The 24,571-nt window shown below is 39.2% G+C and overlaps 1 long non-coding RNA gene across 1 annotated transcript; it reads right to left on the minus strand.

Annotated features, from left to right (window-relative positions):
* Nucleotides 1-558: 558 nt before the first annotated feature.
* LOC127029683 (uncharacterized) lies at nucleotides 559-6,550 on the minus strand. The gene is made up of 3 exons (XR_007768219.1): nucleotides 6,499-6,550; nucleotides 5,151-5,233; nucleotides 559-2,600 (listed from the first exon to the last, which is right to left on the minus strand). It is a non-coding gene; the product is annotated as an uncharacterized LOC127029683 (long non-coding RNA).
* Nucleotides 6,551-24,571: the final 18,021 nt, after the last annotated feature.

A 24,571-nucleotide genomic window follows, 5' to 3' on the forward strand; every position in this document is an offset into this window, starting at 1 on the left:
TAGGCTTTCCACCAGCAGTGCATTAATTTACCTGCTCTTGATTCTAACTTATACTTGCTAGATTTTAATTAAGCTAAAGGCATACTAAAGAAATACTGTAATAAAGCTAATTATAAACAGGTGCAGAAAGACCCTGTTTACCCACTTAGGTTATTTGCAAAGGCAAGACCCTAAGCATGCCTCAGACAATGCTCCCATGACTTTTACTCTGAGTGACAGCAGATTTCTGTACTCAGGATGAAATGCACTGGTCACACCTCTGCACTGGTGTTTCAGGTTGTCTGCTGACGCCATGAAGTATCAATAACACCAATTGGACTGTTTATGCTCTTTGTTAAGGATGTGACAGCTATAAATGTTTTATGCTTTAATGAGATTATGAAATCTTGAAACCTCAGATCTTATGCTATGTGGGGGCCTGCACTATTTGGGCCTTAAAACCTTTGTGTTCAGAGTGCCTCATGACAAAATCATTGGCTAGGGGCAGAGCAGACTCCCAGGAGTTACCCAGCCCCCTCCTCAGCCCTCAGAGAGGATCATAGTAGGTGACTAACCTGTCCTGAGACACATTCAGTGATGGAGTATCCTTACGCCAGTTGTTGCAGAGTTTCACTTTCCTTCCTGATAGATAGATTGTCTAATGTTTAACTTTAAGGTTCCTTACTGAAAATGAAGTCCATTACTTCTTGTCATATCTGTCATAAAGATATGGAACAGATCATTCTTTTCCTCTGTGCATTAGACATTAACATATTTAAAGATTAATCTCATGTTTCTCAGACTCCTCTTTTCTAAACTAAATAGTTTTACCCTGCAAACCAAGTTATCCGGACTTCTTAATTTTCCTTGTTCTATTCTAGACTCTTTTCAATGGTTCTTGAAGAGCAGCGCCCAAGACTGAACACAGTATTGCAGTTGTGGTTCTTCCTGTTCTGTAAGATGCATGTATCTTATAAACCAAATCCGCTGATATACCCTGGCATATCTTTTCCTGGTTTTCAACAGCATAATGATATTTACTGCTGGTTTTATCCTCAACAATTTGCAGGTTCCTTTCTGTAGACAAGTTACCTGGCTGTTCCCCTGTCTGCCTCTGCATGGCCGATTATTCCTACCTAAACTTTGTACCTTGCAATTGTCCCTGCTGAAGTTCATCCTATTTTGTTTTCCCCCCAGGTCATTTCTCCAATTTATCAAAATCATTTTGAGCTCCAAGCCTGTCTTCCACCACTCTGGCAGTCCCTCCCTACCTGGAGCTGGACAGGCAACTGCAGAAATCTTCTTGAAACAGCCTTCCATCTTGATATTGAACTATGAACTATCAGACTATGGCTTCCCAAGTAGTTTGCTTCCACCTTTTAATTTTTTCATCTAGGTCCCACTTCCCTAGTTGTGAGGATATCACATTAAATACTACCAAAACCTTCTTTAAAGTCAGGATACATAGCATCTACTATTACTCTTTTTGTTACAGAAAGTAGGCAAATTTCTTCAGAATTAAAAACTGTTTACTGTTCTTTGTTTTGCTGCTGTCTTCTAGGTGCCTGCAAATACTCATTTAAATCATTAAGTGTTAGGTAAAATAGTTTTTCCGAAGTATTTATTCCTTCCATGGCAATTAAGCTTAGGAAGAGATTTTATCTACTGTTGTGGGTACAGTTAAAGATGAGACTCAACAGTGGGATCTTCCACATTCTTCTCTTATAATAACACCAGTACAAGCTCCTTAAGCAATTTCTATAGATGTTAAGGTTAGTTCTTGTCACATATGGTTAAAAAAGTTGAAACTGTATCAGCTAAGCAGAAGGGAGAGCAATGAGAGCCAAACTTAGCCATGTTATGAAAAGACATCTTGCAGAGGAGAAGAGGTTATGTAGTACTTCTTATTCCTACCTTTCAGAACTACAGTACTGACTAAGGGACAGAAACTATCCTTGGACGTGTGGGTGGTTGTCTTCCACTCTTACTTCTGCTTTTCTGTTTGCCTTCTGGCAAGTCATTTAACCTTTTTCTGCTGTAGATCTTCTGCCTATATGAAGGACATAATGATGCTCACTATCCTTTTTTAATGTGCTTTACCAGCATCAAAGATGACAAATGTTCTTTAAGTGCTAAGGTGTTATTTATGAATTACTTTCCCCGGGCAGGGGAAAGTGAATTTTTAGAAAACAGAGTGGTTAAAAACCCCCCAAAACAGGTAGCATCCTATGTAACAAAGATAATATGCATGAAAACCTAAGGAGTTTCAGAGTTCATTGTTCTGCTGATAGAGGAAAATGAAGATATAACGTATGCCTTTAACTCCTCTTTCATTTCACCAGCTGTCCCATGCAATCTTTAATTGCTCAGAAGAAATAAGCACATAAGAAGTGCATTATTGGTTGGAAAAAAAACCCCAAACATGCCATCAAGTTCTGCTGTACCATACTCCCTTCCTCCACAAACATTAATTTGAAATCAAGATTTATGCAGTTCAGTGTCATTTTTCTTAAGATTATTTTTTGCCATAAACTTAAGTGCGGATCTTGTCTAGACCTTGATGACAGAAGACAGGCTGTCATGTCAGGAAACAGCAAGCAGTGCGCACAGCTACAGTGATCCTATGGAAGAGAGCAGAACAGGTTAAGCAATTTAACCCTTAACAATTAAACTTTTCCCAAGAAATCACATGAATAATAAATAAATAAAAGAGTCTTTACAATAGTAAGTCAGTTACATATATTCTATGACTCCTTGTGAAAGAACATATAAAAAAAAGAGGAAAGAAGAAACAAGAAAACTGCTACTGATGAGCCTTGAACAGACCTGTCTTTCAATATAACTTACCCAAAATATTTTATTGTGTTTTATTTACATCTGTTGCCTCCCCTTGACTTGAACACTATCAGAGCGTGCTGTCCCACCACATCCATTCATATTCCTCAAAAAAGTGTGAAGTAGCTGCTGAAACAAGAATTTGAAGTGGAGGTTTTCCTAGTGAACTTCAGGAGTGCCCAACACATGCTGGGAGGTGGTCTTCCGCTAAAGAATTTGTCAAAGCTATATAATTAAGTGGTAACATTTGTGAATCCCATTTGCTAGAGTGTCACCAAATTCAAATCAGTAATGAAAGTGGTCTTTAAGCACCTAACAGGTGATGTAGACAGACACATTTCCACATGTTGCATTTCTAATGTACTTCAAAGAGGAGAGCCTTCTGCTAGCATGTGGCCTGTATAAGGCATTTGGTATTCTGGAGCGCTAAGTGAGATGTGAAGCAACTCTATACAGGGGAGGTGGTATCCATCTGCAAATGGAAAAAGCTAGCATTGTGTTTGTGCATCCTCAGCAGAGCCTTTATTCTTTCTTTCTTAATTTTCTTTATTGGCAGATACTGTGAATTACACATTTCAGTACTGCTCTTAGCTTTGCCATAATAGTCAGCAAGTGGAAGTCCATTTCTAATGTTTTGTTCTTTCACGCTTTCCTCCTCTTTTATTCTGTGAAACTCTCCATTATTCTCCTCCAGTATGACTACCTGATTATATCTTCTTTTAAACATGCTCACTTCTGCTCTCCTTTTCACTCACCAAGCACACACACTCATTACCAATTATTTTCACGAACTTATGCACCAATTTTGAAAAGAAGCCACTGTGATGGCTGGTTACACCCTTCTACGTTTATTATTTAACTCAAGAATTTGTCTCAAGATTTGTCTCCTGATTCTGTTTTTTGCTGACAATGCAGTATATTGGCAGTAAACTTTGAGTCCAAGACCATTCTCTTGATATTTCTCATTATTTTGTCGTAGAGTCTGGACTATATCAGACAAACTACCTTTTAAATCCATTGCCAGCTGAAATGTTGTTTCTCACTTCAGTGTGGATGCTAAAAGTTTCAAACATGTCTTTCCTGCCTCCCACTGAGTGACAAATGTTACTCTAAGAAGAATCTTTCATTTGAATATGGATAGTCTTCATAATGATCCATCCTATTCTAATGGGGCAGGATCCTCAAACATTGACAGTATTCAAGAAAATATTGTCTCATGAACGGGGTACTCTCCCAAATGAGACCATATACCTCAACAAGAACTTGAAGAACATATTCCATATAGTTTTAGTTGTGCTTTAATGTTTTTCAGAATCTGGACAACGGGAGTAAACCTTCACTACATGATCAGACAGGTCTGTCTGTATGTACAGCAATTGCTCAGCAGATCATTTGTGTCTCTGGATTACGGCATGATAACCTTGGAAACAAAATACATCCCCTCATCCACATCAGAGCAGAGCTTTCAGTTACACTTGCAATGCCACATTGAGGGTCTTGGTAGTGAACAGCTACTACATAAATTTGAGATATTATCTAGCCTTCACCAGTACCATCCCTCATAACTTTAGATATTTTCATCAGGAAAAAATACTGGAAAACATTTGAATTTACAATATTATGTATCCAGATCTATAGCTGAGCATATGTTATGATCATTTAAAGTGTCAGGATAATAAAATCATGTTAGGCAGATTATTTCTGCCAGGTGTTTGATATAAGTGTTTAATATTTCTCAAGGCATAATCTCCACATTTCAAGTTGGTAGGTAGCATCACTCAGATTTCCACAAGGCCAATCATAGCTTAAGAAGTAAATATAAATCAACCACACCAACAATCTTCTTACAATCAAGTAATCAAACAACTCAGCTCCTTGTCCGTTATGAAGAAAGATTACAGAACTCTTGCAAAAACTCTAAGCTTCCTGTTCCAAGACTGATTTCCAGTTCAATGCTGTTCCCCTCTGAGCAAGCTCTTCAGCCAGAATTAAAAAATTTAAGCCAAAAAGCTGTCCCAAGCCTAGCCAACTCTATCATGGTATTTCCTATTATAAACAAACTTTTGGAATCACAGATCAAAACTTGGTATCTATATTGTTCTTTCTCTACCCCAATTAACTTGTTCTTATCCTTCAAACTCACTCTATACAGTTATCTTTGAGGGATAAGTTATAATTTCCATTATATATACACATACCATCGTTGTAGTGATAGATAGTATAAATAAACTGTAAATACTCATTCCATCTAGGCTTATACTGATGTGCATTTTCTTGTAGCATTTTGTTAGAGATGCTGCTGACACACACTGCCTACTAATTAAAATACCACTCACCTACACATAGGGATGATGCCTGGCATGCCCAAGGGAAATGAAGAGTCTTTGTCACACTTGCTCCTCCTTTTGGACTTGTATCCCTGTTTTGAAAGTAAACCTAGTATGAGACCTGGGCTTAGAAGAATCCATCTTTTAACAAGAGTCTCTCACACAAAGAATTTCTCTAGCTTTTAGTCATTCTTTTTTATTATTCTATATTTATATTTTTCAGAAAGACTGGTTCAGTTCTTTTCCCCTTCTTGCTAGAACTTCCTACTTCCTTTTGAGATAGGCATAAAACCCCCCCAACAATCTCTTATTTTCCTGTGCTGTGTTCTTTCTCTTCCTCACCAGCTGGAAGAAGAATCGTTAGTAGCATCAATGATGATGATTTTATAGGTAACCAAAGACCGTATTTGTGCTTTCTCTGTTAGGCCAGAAGCCTAACACTAGGCCAGCACCTGAAGTTTTCCAGTCCAGCAAAATCTGTATCAGAACTCTCCAGCTCAGCCTCTACAGCCATAGATTGAATTAATGTTCAGAGGCATATTTAGGTGCTCTTCCAGATACAGATTTTCACAAGCCTCCTCTTTGCCATTTTCCTTTCCCATTTTACTCAGCCAGGGGGCATGGGTTCTTTCAATTATTGCTTCTTTAGGGGGAGGGTTCCATCTCTTCTGACATCACAGGCTGTGACAATCTAAAAGATCCATTACTGAGAGCTCTTTCCTAGCCCTTGCATATATTTTCATCTGCAAAACTCATTAGACTCCTTACTAAAAGCAAACATGTCCGTAACTACACTAGATTGTATTTAAATTTGTCAAGGGAGAATTTAACTTATCCTAAGATAACAGCAATTCTCTGAGTTATTAAAATGGCTCCCTTCTTCATTTGTATTCCCTTTTTGATCCCTTCCGTTTTACATTTTCAGACTTCTATCAGATATTCTCATAAACAAAATGAATGATTATTTCACTAGTTTTCTAAAATACCTCAAAGTGTATATTTAATGGAAGAAAAAAAAGTCTGCAACACAAAAGCAAGCTATTTAAAATAGAGCATGCCACTACCAATTCCCTATGCTGTCCTGAACTTCCACTAAAAGACAGGGGAAGAAAAGCTAAATAAAATAGGAGGACATTTTTCTTCCTTTTTTCTCTATAATAGAAGATTCAGCAATTAGTATACAAGAGCAGTGGAACACATAGTGCTTCTACAGACCTTAACAAAAGCACCTACAGAGAAAACAACTATTTTCTGCAGACAAGTTCTCAGAAACAAAAGCATTCTACAGACAAGACCTCTGAACAGGCTGTTGGCAAACTCCCCTTGCTATAGAACCCACACACACAGCTGTACCCACCACCCTCTGTGAAAGGTAATGCTTCCCTTAGCTTCCTTTTGATAGACCAAAACTCAGCACCAACAGTAAGTTCTCCAGACTGTAAGAGAGTCACCCATACTAAGGGCATGAGCTCATATATAACTGGTGGGTCCACAGATGGGGGTGTGGATGAGGGCCCCAGGTGGGGCTGGTCAGGGCCATTAAGGCCTACTCAGGGCCCTGATATAGAGTAAATAATACAAAAATAGAGAATTCAGCCAGATTCAGAAATAATAATAATGAAACAAAAGACTTTACTAGCTTAGCGTGAATTTCAGGACAAACGTTTGAAGAAGATCCTTGGGTAAGATACCATGCTTTGGGAACTATTAACTGAAGTTCTGAAGACTGTCCTTTAATGATTTGAATATGTAAATCTTGCTGGAAAAGAAAAGCGCCCAGAAAAATACATTCATTTAAAAAAACACAGAGAGTATATCTCCACCTGTTTTGGTACACTGTTCTCTAAACTACTCAGCCAGTAGCCACAGACACATCTTTATGTGGCCTAGGAAATATGCTTATGCAAAGGCTTCCAGAAGACCAAAGTCTTTTTCCACCACTTTAAGAAGCCATGCAAAAATGTATCCTGAAAGAGAAGAGGAACTCCTAGTACTTGCACAGACCTATTTACTGGTTCAGTGCATATTTGTTCATCTTAGTTTTTAACAAGAAACAGAACACGGGTCACTGGATATTTTTTCCAACTAGGATCCAAATAATATGACTTCATCTATTTTTTTTCCCACACTATGACCCTATCATACAAAAGTTTTCATAGGAGAAAATACTCCAGAGTATTTAGAATAGAGTTGGTAACCAACCACCAAATTAAGAAGAAAAACTGATGATAAGAACAATCTTACCTCATCCTGGCAGCAATGTTAGTTGATCAAAGCAAGTTAGAGATGAAGAACTAACACGAGACTTGCCAGTAACTTCAACTCCACCTTCATCAGTGGTGAATGAGTCATCTTCCAGCAAATACATTACCATATTGGCAGGACTGAAATAACCTTCATATGACTGATAGACTGCCTCTGAAAGGACAGCTGATTTTGATCCCTTGAGTACTTCAGAGGGCTGTGTTCCCCCAGTACCTTGAAGAACATGAAGTTATAAACAAATACATGGTCAGATCACAACATCCTGTATGCTAGTCTGCTTTTTTCAGTACATTCAGGCTATTCAGTAAATAAGCATTTGGAATGTAATAGTTTAGGGGTAGGAAGGGAAAAAAAGGCACCAATAATAACAATCACCAGGGCCATTAATCTCCTCAAAGCTACCTGCCAGATCTTGGCAGTAGAAGCAACAGACTTGTTTTTTTGGAAAGGACACAAATACAGTACTGTGGCTGATTACTTCTCCAGATATATTGGTTTGGCTCTACTTATACAGACCTCACTGGCACACATTGTCCAGAAAGTAAAGTAAATACTTGAGAAACATGAAGTCCTCATGTCAGATAATGGGTCTTTAAAACAATCAAAGTATTTACATAGAGCTTTTACTTTCAACATCATTGTCATAGTTTATTTTGCCCCCAGAGCAATGGAAAAAAGGTAGAGATGAGAAGTGCACGAAATAGCAGATTAAAAGAAAAAAAAAAACCACACAAACCTTCTGCAAAAATTAATGGGTTGATATAAAACACTTCTAGCTAGTCAACAACCATTGCACCTGGATCTGCTCCTGCAGAATTTCTGATGGTAAGAAGATTAAAGATGATTCTATCCATGGCACCCAGACAGCTTTAAACTAAATGTTCCAGCTCAAAGGAATGTTGAACATGAGAAGGTGAAATAAAAATCCATCAACAACAAGTGTCAATGCTTGGCACAGAGCAAAACCACTGCCTGACCTGAGATCAGGGACTGGAGCTCTCAGACATGTGGAGCTATTCAGAATCTAGCAGATATTCCTAGCCTCCTTTCTGTGAGGATTCAGAAGGATTTCTTTGGAGAATCTGGACTCACCTGCAGTATTTTCCAGTTCAACAAGGAGAGAATCAAGGACCTGTTTGAATTCCCTAATGAAATGTAAACTACCTAAGAGACTTCCCACAAGACCACCTCTGAAGCCAGACCTATCCTCCTAAAGAACTGACCTTAAAACCTCTCTCTATGGGTATGCTCCATACGCATGTGCATGTGTGTTTGTGTTTTAGAGATGTTGATTTGTCATTTTAAGTTTTAATGTGATTGCCAGACAGAACCAGGATATGTTGTAAGGTTAGGACAATAAACAGGGCAATTTCAGGAAAGAGTTTTTCCTAGCAGCAGGATGAGCCACGTTCTTATTTAAAACATCAGATTACACCAAATATTTCATTTTGTATGAGATCACCCACATCAAAACATTACCATTTTCTAAAACAAAATACTGCTTTTCATATTGGGAAAGGTTTACGTTAAGCTCTATCAGCCTGGGCTGATGCAGTACCTTGTACTATGAAGATCTTGTTTTCCCTGTGGTGACAGAGGCTTTCTTGGTTTTGAACCAATCCCAGAGTACAGCTATCCCATATCTGTCATTTTATAAAACAAACTAATCTGACTTTAAACCTAGACTCTTCAAAACCCTAAAAGAAAGGAACACCCTAATACATCTTACGTGTAGATATGGAGGCTGAAGGCCTGCATGGTTTATCTTCTTCCATCAGGTTCTCTTCTTATTAAAATTTTTCTCACTGTGAAACAAATTATTTCAGCAAATATTAAACTACAATATTACTAAAAATGCAAAAATTAAACAACAAAAATTAAACCACAAAAATTAAACTCCAGTAAGAAGTGACATAGAAGCAGGTGCCATTTGCCCATGCATCTCCACTGGCTGCAGTTTTGCTAGGAGTTTCCTGTCATGTTGCCTGAAGCACCGTGCTCTTCCAGAGCATTTGTGCAGAACCATCAGAGCATTATCCATGGACAGGGTGAGCCTCATGCTTCCCCAGCACCCCACCTTCTGCCTGTGTTTTGCAGAAGTCTCCTTACTTAGGTGTGCTGTGCATATCAAGACAGAGTTTGCAAGGGTTACAGATACAAGAACACCCACTTTGTAGTTCCCAAAGTTGGCCGAGTCAGCTATCTATTCAACACCGTCAAGACATGTTCAGAAGCAGAGCTGTAGTCATATAAACAGCTTTACTGATGAAAATGCAAGTGTGCATAAACTTCCAGCACTTTGAGGCTAGGCATCAATTTAGTGGATGATTTGAAGATCTGAATTTTAATTCTAGATGTTTCCAGGAACAGTTAGAAGAAGAGCTAGATAACCCAAATCCTGTGGTGGATTTAGTCCAAAGAACCCATGCTTTCTCTGTAATTTTGAAAATCTGCTCCTGCTCTTGAAGGATAAGAGGAAGACTTTTTCTTTACTCTGAAAAAGAAAATTTATTACTTCAGAAGGACTCCATAAAGCAACTCCACACTGATAATATCCTGAAGAAGTAAAATCTTTGCCTCTGACTGCAGCAGAGATAAGATCTCCCTCGTAATTTTGTTCTGCTTGTTGATTTTAGTCCACTTGAAAATAAAACATGTAGTTACTTGGGATCTTCATGATACATGTTTACCTAATTCATTTGCTACTCAGTATTTCCATTTCAGGAGATTTGCTGAGATTTTTGGCCCTGACAGGTGTCCCTGAAAGGAGTGCATCTTCAGTAAAAGTCCAAATTTGCCAAAAATCTTAGTTTCCTAGGCCCAGAAAATACTGAGGCTGAATGTGATCATCCTAGACTCCTTTTCAAGGTCTCCCAAAGGAATAGGGAGCCGGCGTGGGGGTGAGAGGGAAAGGCTCCAAAGCATCTTTCCAACTGTAGGTGGGCTGACATGCAACTTCCCTGGACATGCAACTTCCCTCTTGCAGCGTCACGTCTGGGCACGTAAGGCTCTCCTCACTCCTAACTTTGGTGCCTGCATAGGTATGGGAAGGGCCCAAACCCGTCTCTCTTTCAAGATGAGGGAGTGCGCTCACGTGCTCTCTCTGTTCAGAGGCACAGAAAAATCCCAAAGGAGGTTGCAAGAGGAGTAAGAAACTCCTTACCAGTCTCCTCAGAATAGGTTTGTATATCCTTTCACTGAGGCTCTATTGTGTCTTGTTACTTCACTTATTCCATAACATTATTTAACCGATTTTCATCATTTTAACGCCGTAAATTTGCATATCAGGAGGAACCAAAATTCAGGAACTTACCAGGTCCACATTCAGAACTGAAGAACATATTGTTTCTCACCACAGTTAGACACACAGCTATTTCTGTGTCAGCCAAATCAATGCTCAGACATCCAAAAGAGAAGTCTGAGAGTTTATTTCTATCAGTCAGCAGTCCAACAGAGGGTTAACATGGGTTGGTTATAACCATACATTTATGTGTATAGTTTTTATATATATACATATACATATACATATAAAACAGCATTACACTATATATATATATATGTATGATACATGCATCTCTTAAAGCAAAGTCAAATCTGTCAGCAGCTGAATGCTTAACACGGATATATTACTTTTAAACACACTTACCTAGAAGAGAATCTGCACTAGGGAGTACTGGTATACAAGCACAGTGTATTTTGTATTTCTGTAGAAGATTACCTCACCTCCCTCCATTTCCTCTAAAATCTTGGTAGAAGAGGAAATTAAGGGAGACAAACTGAACTGTGATGCTTAGGGAGTCCCTTGATTCTGCCTGTCACAGTTTTAAGCCTGCTCAGGGCCTCAGGGGAGTCTGGCTGTTCTTACTCCTCCTCTGCCAACCAGACAGTAACGGCCCACTGCTTTTATTCATTACCCTGAATGTAATGCACTAAATTTAAAAGTAACACACTCAGCGGGAATTTATTGGCCTTTTGCAGCATGATTGCAAGGTAGGATATGGATATGGATTCCAATTACTGCTGACACCCAGATAAGAGGAACAAAGCCTATATATGATTGTTATTAATCAAAGGTGATATCTGGTATTACGAGGAAAAGAAAAACAAACCAAGAATAATTTAAAAATACTTAACTAAGTACTTTTTTCTATCAAAATGTCAGTTGTTCCAAATAAAATTATGCTGTTTTTTTCTAGCTAGGAATAATAAAAAGGATAGCATATTATACAAAAATGGCCAGAAAGAAAATGTAAATAACAACCGTTATTGATTATAAAATGACATGCAGAAAATTCACATCCCAGGAGATGTAATATACTGTGAAAAGCCTAAAATAAAAATATGCATACGTTCACAGCTATAGAAGTATTAATGATCACTAAACAAAATAAAAATTCTGCGTAATATATTCCAGAGAGCTGAGATTCATATTCATCTGACCGTATTAAAAGATGGGATAGGAAGAAATTAATTTTTCTTGTTCACATCTGGAGTTTAAATAGGTACAATATGAATGGGCAAAGAACAAGCCAAAGACCACTGCATCAAAATTCCAGAAACCAGCAGATGTGAAACACATGTATATCTCCCCCAAACCTCTCCCAGGTGAGCACAGAAACTAACCACTTAGCTATATGTGATTGCATTCATTTCATAACACTGCAACCCACAGCATATTAAATACTACGGTCATTCAGAGCAGTAAGAGGCAAAGAATTCGGATTCATAGTGTTTAGAATTGCCATTCAGCTTGGACCCAGAAGATGAAAGTCCTTTCCAAGCTATCTAAACCATTAAGGTCAGGAGAGTGGGACCAGAGAGCTTGTGGAGTTTCTCATTACTATCTATTCCTGACACTCAGGCTGAGCACATCAGACGAAGAATATTTTCTGGTAACAACTCCATTCCCTTTCCAGACCATAAGCAGGATGGATTACTTTTCAAAACCAATGAGTTAAAAAAGACGAAAATTTCTGAAAAGACACAACGGTACAATTTGCTTGAAATTCAGTGAGTCTGCTATTCACAAACAGGCTACATATGCCTACAGATATGACTTATCTATAGTTCAAAAATTAATCAGAAAAGGGGAAAATGATGTTGCAAATACCACACTGGCCCTTCCTGGCCCAGCCCTACAACCCTTTCCTGCTTCTTGAGAACCTATTCCCTGTATGTCATTTATTTCCCAGTCCCTTCAGTATTGGTAAAAGGCAATGTATTTGCCCACTGGGAGCAGAACAGACACCAGCAGTTGTCTCAAACAAACCATCACGAACTCCTCAGTGAGACTCCCAGAAAGGAGTCTAATGCAATAACTTGGAGACCAAACTCAAAAGAACTTTGACAATTCTCCTGTCATTAATTAAAGACTTTATTCTAGAAGATGCTATTATCATGCTATCTGCATAAGACACAGCGTATGTATAAAACTGAATGCACATATAACCTGTGTTAGCTTGCCCTTTCTGGGATGCTCTCTCTCACCTGTAAAAAGCAAGAGACCAATTTGCTGATGTTGAGGATTATAATTTTCATCTCTTTTGTGAGGAAAAATGCCATACGCAGATCAGTGATCATGTCTTATATATACAAGATGATAGACAAAATACAAGTTATAAAGATTTACACATCTCATCAAATAAGGAGGGGAGACAAATCTTGATTTTAATGAAGGCAATTACTTAGTGAAACAGAAAAGCAATCATGTTTTCTCACCTCATTTTTGCCATTTTACCTTGTATATGAAAGTGTTTTGAGACTGGGTACAGCAGGAGAGAGAAGAGAGTAGAGGAATAACATATTTTTAGGAAAAATTACTTTTTAAACAGACCCTATATACTTCATATATTGTATATTACCTATCACATGGTATTTTGTATGTGTATATGAATGATGGTTTGTATGAGAGCGTAAAATCATTTTTGCTGCATTTGATGCTGTAAGGTATTACTGATAAATATTTGATTACATATATACATGATTTCAAACTGAGAAACAGTTGGGTCGGCGATGCAGCCTTGGGTATCAAAGAGATTTTTATTATTATTAATAGCTCTAGCGTTTTCTTGCAATATATGAAGTTTGTCACTGAGGCAGAAATGGAAGCAGCTAAAATTTTGATTCATCAGAGCATGGAGATACGTATATAACTTTAAGCTTGAGAGTAGTGCTCACCGGAGCTTTGTAAATAAGGACTTTACTAAGTGATGACTTAGTAAAATACACCATTTTCCCAACATTGGCTTTAGAGAGCTTTTGGACCCCAAAAGAAGCGTTACTTCTCTAGTCCTCTAGCTCAAATGCATGCTGGCCTTTTACAGTCCTTGCTCACAGTAAAATAAATGCACAGAAGCTATGTTTCTGTGATTGTGTACACATTGTTTTGTAGAGAACATGAAACAAATGCTGTTTCCTCATATTGCAACTAGATGCTTATATAGGAAAGAACCCCCAAGGGTGGCTATTGTAGCTTGTCAGTATTGCAACAAATGTTAAAACTCCAGCCTTTTGTTCTCAAATGTTAATGGCAAAAAACAACAACATCTTCTGAAAAAGATTACAATTTAAAATGGTAATGATACATTTGTCTCAAGAGAATTTGTATTCTGTCTGCAAATCAATCAAGATACGGTGAAAGGATTTAGAGAGAAATCACAGCTGAATGCATAAAATCCTGGGAACAAAGAATGGTACCTGCATACAGGAGACAGCTGGCAATACCCATCAACAGACAGATAAATGCATTTCTCCTTATTCTTGTAAATATAAAACCTTGACAATTCTGGTAGTTTCTGCTATATATGACACAATTTTTGTTTACAGCACACTGTCAGGAAAGATACTATGCCCTCCATACTTTTGCTAGCACATACCACGGATGTATATTAGATCCAGAATCTCATGATTGGAATAAAATCACTGAAATGTGGATCAGGTTGATAACTTTAATGCAAAATATTATCTTCTCTTTTTTTTTTTTCCTGAATTTCTCACAATGCTTTCAACACACTAATCCTTAAAAATCATTTAAGCAATAAGAGTAGGAGAAGGCGTCACATTGGAAGGGAATAATTTCATGCCTCAGATGTGTTGTGAAGCATGAGGACGAAGAACGAGTGACTTCAGTCACCTGAGAAGTGCAACGATTCCCAGAAATGCACTGCTTAAAGTATCTTATTGCTATTACTGCATGGAAATTATTTTAGAAAAGGTCACACCCATGGAGCTAGTAAGAATGATTAGATATGAGTGATTAAGGTGGCAACCATACAGCCTATAATTCACTGTTTAATAAATAAGTGAGTTCCCCCATCACACTTTTAAAAATAAAGTGCACATTTTAAAGACTAAAAAGAACCTCCTTGCTCAGGTGAAGTGCCACCCTGGCCGAGCGTGACTGTCAAAGCTCTGCTACAGCAGCTGAGAAAACTCCTTGTTCGAGCTGCTGTGTCTACCCCAGAAGACTTCCACGGTGACATTTGTCCAAACCCAAAACAAGCGTTCAGGAGATGCAAAGATGTTTGTGCTGACTAGAAAGGCAACCACAAACGTGAGTGTCACTCTACCTTACCGCCTCTGGAGTGCCGATGCTGGCGTGCAAGATGTCACCATTGGGAAGCATCCATTTCCCCTTCCTCTGAGCGATGCTTCTGCCCAAGTCTATCCCTGAGAGCAGACACGGTCTTCCCGGGCTTAAGAGTGCCAAAGAAGTAAACATATGTGCTCCACCACTGTATAGGCAAGAGACAGTAGTGCTTTCTGGGTCAAAGATCTGTTTAGGTTGGGAGCAAATACTTCAAATTTTATTATTAATTTTGTTGGAGTTTTTATCACCATTTTGTTTCTTTTACAATGAAAAATCACTTCCATTCTGCAGAGCTGAAACAAAATGATGTCTTATTTATGCAGATTTTGTATTTAATAAAAAAGAGGTTTCAGAAAAGCTGCAAAAATGAAACTATAAAAAAACCGTCCTTCATTACATGGATAACAGGCTGCAGTTTGGTTTGCTGACACATCATCTCATAGATTCTGCTACGGCATATTGTCAACTATTGAATGGAAACAACACTTTGATTTGGAAAAGAGGATCATTTTTCTTTTGAAAAAATTTGCACCATAGCTAGTTTTTTAAGTTATATCATGAATCTAAAGCTTCATCTTTAAAGATCACACTCCTACTCTCATTCTTGGTATACATTGTAATTTAACCCTACTAGATACTGTAACAATATTTTCTTCCTTATTCACGTCAATTTATGAATGACATCATGCTTGACCATTAGTTTCAGGAGAGTTTTCTTTAATTCTGCAGTAAAGTAATTCTACATAACTTTTTTTTCCCATTCACCTGATAATCTAAGCCAAAAAAAAAAAAAAAAAAGCTAGTTTAAAATTTAAAGAACCAAAGGAAAAAAAAAGTAGTTTCTGATTTTAAACCAGTGTATCTTGTACTACTGCTGGTCTGTTATGGATCTGAGGAGCTGATCCGAGTATCTCAAGCACTTTCGACTTTGCTGTGACAATGAAATATTTAAATTAACAGACTTATTTTTACTCCCCTTGAAGTACTATTCAAAGTACCTCATAAGGACAAAAAGTGATAAGAAATCAAAAGGATGAGGCATACTTGAGGAAGTATTCTCACAGCCCACTCAAGGTACATAACTCAGACATGATTCCATGTAACTAAGTTTAGCAGCCAACATCCACCACAGAGGCAATATGTAGAGGCAGGTTCTGTCAGAAAGTAGTAAAGAACATTTAATTAGGATGTATAAATTTAGGTGTAAAGACTCCCACCATTTCCAGCCACATTGTACTGAAATCTTTTATCAGTAAAGCCAAACAGTTGCAGGAAAGTCACAAAATAGAACTTGGGGTGGTGGTTTTTTTTTTGGTTTCCATTTATTTTTTCTTTTGTAGACTTGCTGTAAAGCTGGGGAGGCGGGGCAGGGAAGTTTTAAACAGCAAAGAAAGTCAGAAGGACTGGACAGTTTTGCATCCTCTGGAAGAGACTAATTTGCTGCCAGTTGTGGTAAACAGTATATATTGTGGTGGGCTTAATTATCTACAATAAGGGTTCTTGGTTTAAGAACTCAAGCTGCTCAAGCTAGAAATCATGAAATGGCAGCAATGTAATCTTCCTGGTTTTTTTTTTCCTTTTTTTCCTTCTTCCCCTCCGCCTCTTGTGAGCTGGTTTGCATGCCCTCATTTGCAAATGTTATTGGGACAATGTCAGGTTGCTCTAGGCCAAACATTCAGATTTCTTATCTCTATTTTATAAAACTTAATCCCACTGGCAATATTTGCTTGATTTCTCTAATGGTTCCAATGAAAACAGTGTTTCATTTGGCTTTAAACTGTGATCACAGATGAAACATTACAGGACTATGCCAGGATATGAGGGCCAGATACAGAAACCAACTCTAAACAAAAACTGAAACTACTTAGTCTGTTTATTGGTTATAAAATCTGCAAGAAAAGGAAAATAACCCTAAAAAAATAACAAAAATTGCTTACATAAAGAAATAAATTTTTAGTGATTATATTTGAAAATGAAAAATGTTCCCTTACAATGGCTTGATGGTAAGTTTACTTCTTTTCTTTTTTAAAGTAATATACCACTGATATATTGTAACATGCTGCTGATGTGGTATCAACCAGCTTCCCAGCTCAGAGCTGCGGGGTCCCAGACGTGGCAATGTTCATTAACACCCAGCAGTTGGATAATTTATCAGCCAACCGTTACTCGGAGTTTCACATCTCTCTTCTGTAATTCAAGGGGGACCTTCCCCTCCGGCCCACTCCTACTCCGAGTTTAACCCTTCAGCAAAACTTTTACGCTATCATTGCAAGGAGGTCTAATCCTCACTAAATATGCTAATCAAGAAATACCTCGAGGGCCTTTTTTGATCATTTTGGTCATACGTATATGCTAAATCTGCAGCTTTTGGTGTTATCTTCAGTGAGAAGTCACTGTCTCTGGTCTATGAAATGCCATTTGCTTTGTCCTGTGTAATAGACAGGTTTTAAACATACTATTTTTTATCAACAGAAGCAGGCTGGGAGATTAGCTCAGAAGGACACGTTCCATACAGGCAAGACAGATGCCCCGTCTGAACACTTTGACCTTCCAATCAAGAGACGTCACCACAAATAACTTGGTGGGGAGGGGGAAGGGAAGCTGAGGAAAAGTGTCCACCCTGCCAGCATCCCCATCCACACGTCCATAGCACGCACAGAGAATACCCCGGATGCAAGAGCCCTGTGATGGATAACAGTGGAAGTCCATCAATTTTTGCCGCTAGCCTCTTTTTTTTATTGTGAGATTCCCCAGAAAGAAGAGTGTCAATAGGAAACACAGACGGGGCAAGTCCCAGCAGCACTATGGTGTGAGCTGCCAGATAGTCAGCAAGAAGCTGTAGCACCAGAGAAACAAATACATGACTCCTACACCAATGGTCTTGTGCTTCTCTGGAAAATCCTCTGGGATCTGCCGGCTTTGGGAGAGAAACCTCCCTTGCTCTTTTCAGGGTAGGAAAAACCTGCCTCATCCCATGGACAAATTAAGGGAATATCTGCTAATGAAATCTCATGGAATTTCCCTTTGATCGATACCTTTTATTGCAGGTTTTTCCATAGACAGAAGAGGGGTTTCTGCCCTGGCTCAAAATTGCTAAAACTGTAAGACCATGTTACACTGCATACAAATGCTGGAAAAGAGCATGTTTGAGAACCGTGCTGAAGAAAATGGTGTATCTTCCTCCTTCTCAGGCCTTATTATGCAAGCTTGAGGGTCCACCTGGTGAGGTGCTGCGCTGCCTGCACCCACCTCTGGGCTGGACCCCTCTTCTCCCAGAAGCGAAAAGGAAAATCAGGGAGTTACACGCAGAAACGACGTGGCAGTTCCTCGTAGCTTTGCTCCCTCGCCGAGGGTACCAGCTGAAGATGGGGCCCTGTGCGCTAAAACAGACCTCTCGTAAATATTTCATATTCCTGAGTCAAGCAAAAAATGCCTGCCACCACCCTTTGCATTTCTATTATTTAAAGGGTCACTAATCAAGCAGTGAACTTACCTTTCTGACAAATCTACATACCAGACAATCAATATTCATCTGGTGCTAGCGATACTCTTTCCCCCGCCCGCCCAGCATGTGAATGCAAGCTGGGCTGTCTCCCTCCTTACTGGGGATTAGCACAGCCTGGGCAATGAGCCCCGAGGACTCACGAGGGTGTGCTGTGTCCAACACCCGCGGGAAAGTGTTTGCAATCACCGCCAACCGCCGCAACGGGTACAGTAGTGGTGAGACTAGGAAGGGTTAAAGTTTTGTCTGTGACACTGAAATTGAGGCCAGCTGTAGGTCATATTCACGTCCCAGTCACAGGAAAATGAACCTGTGAGACAGAACCTAATTATCTGCTAAACCAAAAGCCAGTCTCAGTTCAATAACTTACGACAGAGCTGGCAGCCAGATATAGCGTTGCCATGGTAACACCGAAAAAAAAATCCACTGCAGTAGAGAACAAGAAGGAAAAGAAGGAGACTGTAACCCTAAATATGCTGTAGTCATTTGATCTTGGACAAGTGGATATGTCTAAAGAGCCAGATTGCTACAACTGTCTATCCACTTTAATATCCTCTATAATTACTGAAATGAAAAATGCAATTACGGTGTGCTCTGAGCTAAAAACCAGGAGTAACTGGCTAACTGGGAATTAATTTGAGAGGGAACAATATTGGCTTCTTTCCCCTCTCAACACACACGAACTGAGAAGTATATGGGGGCCGGAGAGCAGAGGCGCCTGCTTCCCGCTAGCCCAAAATCACCGCATGCCAATCAAACCCTTGGTTTTCCCTATCACCTTCTCCTAATCCCTCTTCTTCCATCCACAAGCCATTACACACAAGGGAAAAGTTTAGTGGAGCAAAGCACTAAAGATCGCACTTTGGAGACCATAACTTCTGAACTACATGAAGTTATGGGTGACACAAGTATAAAGCTCTCAGCAAAACGTCCTGAGCACGGTCCCTTACACAAGACACACAACAGATCACAGGGTACCACAATGGACCCATGTTCCTGGGAGTCCTCCCAGCACGCTCCTATTGGGAGCTAAGTACGGCACTCTCAAGCACCGCCAGTGCTGGCTGTGGGGCTTTTCCCAGCTGAACGCCCCAGCGGCAAAACAAAGGACACCATGCTCGGAGGGCTCGCTGAGCTGGACAGGCACACGCACACACACCAGCAGCTCGGCTGCGGACCACCACCGCCCTGCTCTGCCAGGCTCCTCGGCACAGCTGCAAAAAAGTTCACGAAAAATCAGACATAAGCATGTACCAAACACAAAATCAAATGCATGCTTTGAAATATACATTCAAAAAGTCGTATATGCATATATATATCTGTGCACATATTTCTTACTGCTGTGAGGACCACAAAACCAATTTCTGATCATTTTGGTCAGAGATGTGGATTTGATGTCGAAAAGATCAGCAGTGATTTCACAAAAAAACATATATCTGTTTATGTGTGTGCATGTTAAAGACAGAGATTTTCAATGAAACACCGTGGTTAGAAAAATACAGTTAAACCAAATAAACCACTTATCTCGGTCGGCACTTCTGTATAGGTGTTTCCAGCTTGTTGCCAGAGCTATCCGTGCTATCCAGAGCAGCTTGCTGAACAGCGAGACTTCACCCCCAGATGCTAGAAACTGCATGGTTTCACTCTCACATAGGCATGCTATTCAGACTCAAAATGTTCTTGCCATTACTAATTTTATGAGACACTTCTAAAAAACCAATAGTATTCCAGGGGGTTAGGATAGCAAAATCATTTCCAACCTGAGAGTGGGATTAGGAAATATTATTGTCCTCATATTTTTACCCTGCACAGGCTTTTTTTCTTCTGACTGGGTAAGTGAAGTCCAGATTTGGCAGTTCTTTTTCAGAAAAAGCTCTCATTCTAGTAATAATGCTGTCTGAATAAGAAATACTCATTTAGGTATGGTGCCTTCAGAAGTGGGTTATGTATCAATCGCTACTGCACAGTGCTGTATAAGTAATGAAAAAAAGGAAAATTCATTCAGCAATATGTTATTGGTATTCTAGCTTTTTAAAAAAAAAAAAAAAAAAGATGTAAAAACCCAAAACCACAAACCCACAAAATGCCCCAGGCAACATATTATGTAGGTCTCCATATCTCCGTATTGTTTGAGACTAGCATCCTGATCTTGTAAATATTTACCATTAGTACCTAGTCCAGTGAGTAGTTCAGTTGAGGTGGTAGAGGTGTCTGGTATCTATAGAGAATTTGAGCATGACCTTTCTATACATGCAGAGGTTTTGTTAGCAGTAATGTAGATCAAAGGGGGACCATGGTATTATTTTCAATGAGCCAGCCTGACACTTGGCATAAGTGAGGTCTGCTAAAGTCAGTGGGCCTGAACCTGATTATGCTGGTCATGAATTTGGCCTCATTTTCATCACAGAAAATATAAATGACCTTATGCTTTTCTTTCATTGAGCTCTGTATTTCTGAAATGTTAGCAACTTGCTTTTCAACCAGTCCGAGAATGTGCTGAGTCTATTCAAATTGTGTAAAGGATTTTTAGGAAAATGTCTTCTGCAATTGCTGGGAATTGGCTTTAATGCACTGCTTTTCAGCATTCAAGGATCTAACTCAGGAAACTGATAACTCATTTTTGAGAGAAATTTTCTAACAATGCCTCTGAATCTTTACTACAAGGAACGCTCTCACAGGAAATTCAGAGGTGCGCAAATAATGCAAAAGAAGAGAAAAACCATTCAGTTCAGCACAGGGAACAGACATTCTGCTTCCATTTAAGAAAGCAAAACAAAAAATACCCTGGTTTTCACACATGGGATAAGGAGCAAAATCTGGACTTTGCGACTCAAATGTATTTGTTTCCTGTCTGAGCCTGCAGACACTCTGAGACAATATTTCCCAAAACTGCCCTTTCCCTCTCAATTACATGGATCTGCTGAGGAAAGACAGGCTTACACAGGGGCTGAAGCAAAGGAGAGTCTCAGTGTGGCTTTGCGGTACCGCTGCGCAACGGAGCTGCCTCTGTTCGCAGTGCTTCTGACAGGGTCACTATTATGACTGGAGCTTTTTCGGCAAAGGAAGCAACCATCCTCACCTGTGATGTTAGCGGCACATTTATCACTAACAAATCCCTAGACTGTATGCTTTAAACTGCTCGTTGCAGCTATGAAAAGGGTAAACTAGAGTACTGACATAGTATATGTTTACACAGCTGAAATCCAAGCATGTGCCTTAGTTGATCTTCTGACGTTTGTAGAAAACAGTAGGAAAAGACCAATTAATGAAAAACAAGAGCACCATTTTGTGACAGCAGAAGCATTAGAGACAGCTATTGATTAAAGAGTCTATCTTTTAACATCAACATTAAAAAAATAAAGCAGAAAGTAAAAAAAGAGAAATCATGATCTGACCATTATAGCAGTAACAGTGGTCAAATGTTGGCTTGTCTCTGTGTATGAAACTCCAGCTTACATAAATCTGAGCTACACACAAGTATCCACTGACATATTTCACTATGCTGTGCTTTTATCCAACTTCCCCCTGAAAAGATAAACTCCAAAAATGAAACTGGTTGTTATAGTCACACTGGAATATTTTAAGGGAGATGCCTTTCTGAACAAAGTACGTAGTTTGTGAAGTTCATGAGAGTCCAGTGGAATGGGACAGGTACCACAGGACTCAGTTTCCTACATGTAGGTGTCTGTTGCCCTTTGTGATGCCTTGGAGTATCTGAGACATCTATAAGAGGCTGGCAGATATGTCACACAGTCCCTATGGACTTGCAATCTTCTGGAGTGGCACCAGTAGGATGCCCTAAGGCAAATGGCATGAGACATCTATAGCTTCTCTACATTTTCTAAACATTTCTAATGACTGATGGCTCCTCTGAAGTCCCAAGTACTAAATCTAGCAGTCGCTATCGCTAGGACAAGTAAGTTTTACTGGTTCTAACACATTACTGTACAAAAACTATGGGTGAGCCCCAGAGGAGCTGTCCCGCAGACAGTGGCAGAGACGGTCGAGCCCTGCACTCCAAGGATGCTCGCAGGGCTGAGCAGATTGATGCCCTGCGCCTCTCCAGAGGGTTTAGTAGCCTCAGCTTAGTGCTGCACTAACCACCTCTCAGCGTAGCCAGGTTAGAAATATGCACTGGGCACAATGGCTACCTAGACCAAAAGCTTATTTGTTTTCTGAGCTGACTATAAAGCAGACAGCTTGCTTTTCCACTGTATGGTGTAGTTATATATCCCAGTATCAAATAGGGGAAAAATGCTGCCACCCTTATTTTACACAGTTTAAATGACTAGGCAAAAGGGATAGCAATGGAGCCGTCACCTACTTTGTCCTAGCCCTACTGGGTGAACTGGACTTTCTTACATAGATTGGTTACCACTGTGCTGAACAACTAACATTAAATTCAAAGGTTCTTACTATGCAGTCAGGTCCAAAAGAAATACCAAGTAACTATATGAATCCATTTTGATTGGCCTCATCAACCATGTTGTAGCATGTCCTAATAAACTGGCATTATACAGGAGAGTAGCTTCACTTGATCTAATCCTCCTAAAGTCAGCACTTACTATTAGAAGTTAAATTTTGGTTACGAAATAAGAACTCAATGACTATCTTAAAAATGGGGTCTGTGAATTACTTCAGATAGAGTCTTTAGTAAAATCATACAATTTACAAATTGTGATGCTAGAGTTACTTTAAAAAGCTCATGTACAGTCTACATGACTCATCCAATAAAGCTGCTATATTAAAAACTAAAATCTCTGTTTAAACTAAACAGTTAGTATTTAAACTCATGTTCCATTAAAAATATGCCAGGATAGTTTTGCATCATGTCAAATGATACACAGTGAGGCCACTTGATTTATTTCCACTTTCGTTGCAGTTTTTAGATCCTGAGCAAACTAGCTAAATATCATATATCTTTGCTTAAATTTAAACAGAACCCTTTCAGTCTGTTAATATGGGTGATTTAAAATCCTTTTCTGGAGCTAGTATTCTACTTTGATTCAGTCTTCAATGTAAACTTTTCATCTTGTTCTTGAAACCTGTGACTTGGTAGATATGATGTTCTGACAAGGGCTGCTATGGTGAGAAATGCCTTCCAATGTGCATTACACTGTCCCCCATGTAATTTGGGGATATGTTAAGTACAAAGGATCAAGTTCATAGTATGGAGCTTTCGGGAGTGGAAATAGTTTAAGTAAGTGTTTTGTAAGGATGGTGACCACTCTTCAAAACATTTAAATTTGATGATGACATCTTAGCAGCTGAAGCCAATGGCAAAAGCTCCCCTTGAGTTTAACAAGGCCAAAGCATTCCTTTATGGAAACTACAAGGCTGCAAGATACCTCTGTCTTCCAGGGCATAATTTGCACTGATAAAAACAGTCATGAGAACATCACAGTGCCAAATGTCACCATTCTGATCTAATCCAGCTTAAAATCTCTCCATTGTACAGACCAATGTGTGGCTGGAAAAGTTTGCCAATAAGCTATACGTACCAGAAAAAACCATTGGCCCCAGGTAAAATCTGTCATATAACTGCACGTTACAAATTCTACCTGTCAAGAAAACACTTAGAGACAACAAATTAAGTGAGCATAATGATGCAAGTTGCATAGAGGTGTTGCGCCTTGGAGGTCCATGCAAACCACTTACACAGGGCTCCAACATTTTCTCAGTCCTCCTCAGTTGTAAATGGATCTGCAGAACATGGAGATAGTTGTAATCAAGAAAAGATACCATTGTTATGATACCAAAAGGCTTCATACAATTAAAGCAGAAGTAATTAAACAAATGCACTGAAGAAAGGAAAAAAATCTGCCAAGGGTGCTTAAACAGGTTGGTACCACCTATTAGTCACTGCATTACAGTCTGTGGGAGACAGGAAAACACAACAGAGAAGTATCTCTATACTTGTCCTGGTGTTATCCTTTTCCCTGGGCATGTGCTAGTGGCTATTGTCAGACAGAAAAGATTCTGGGCTAAATGCTAGCAATTTGCTAGTTTGTTAGCATTTCTTTCCACACCAGCACCCTGTCTTTTGCTGCTTCTTAAGATGTGCTGCGATAAAGC

The sequence above is a fragment of the Gymnogyps californianus genome, chromosome 1 (genome assembly GCF_018139145.2).
Source record: "Gymnogyps californianus isolate 813 chromosome 1, ASM1813914v2, whole genome shotgun sequence".
In the NCBI taxonomy this organism is placed as follows: Eukaryota; Metazoa; Chordata; class Aves; order Accipitriformes; family Cathartidae; genus Gymnogyps; species Gymnogyps californianus.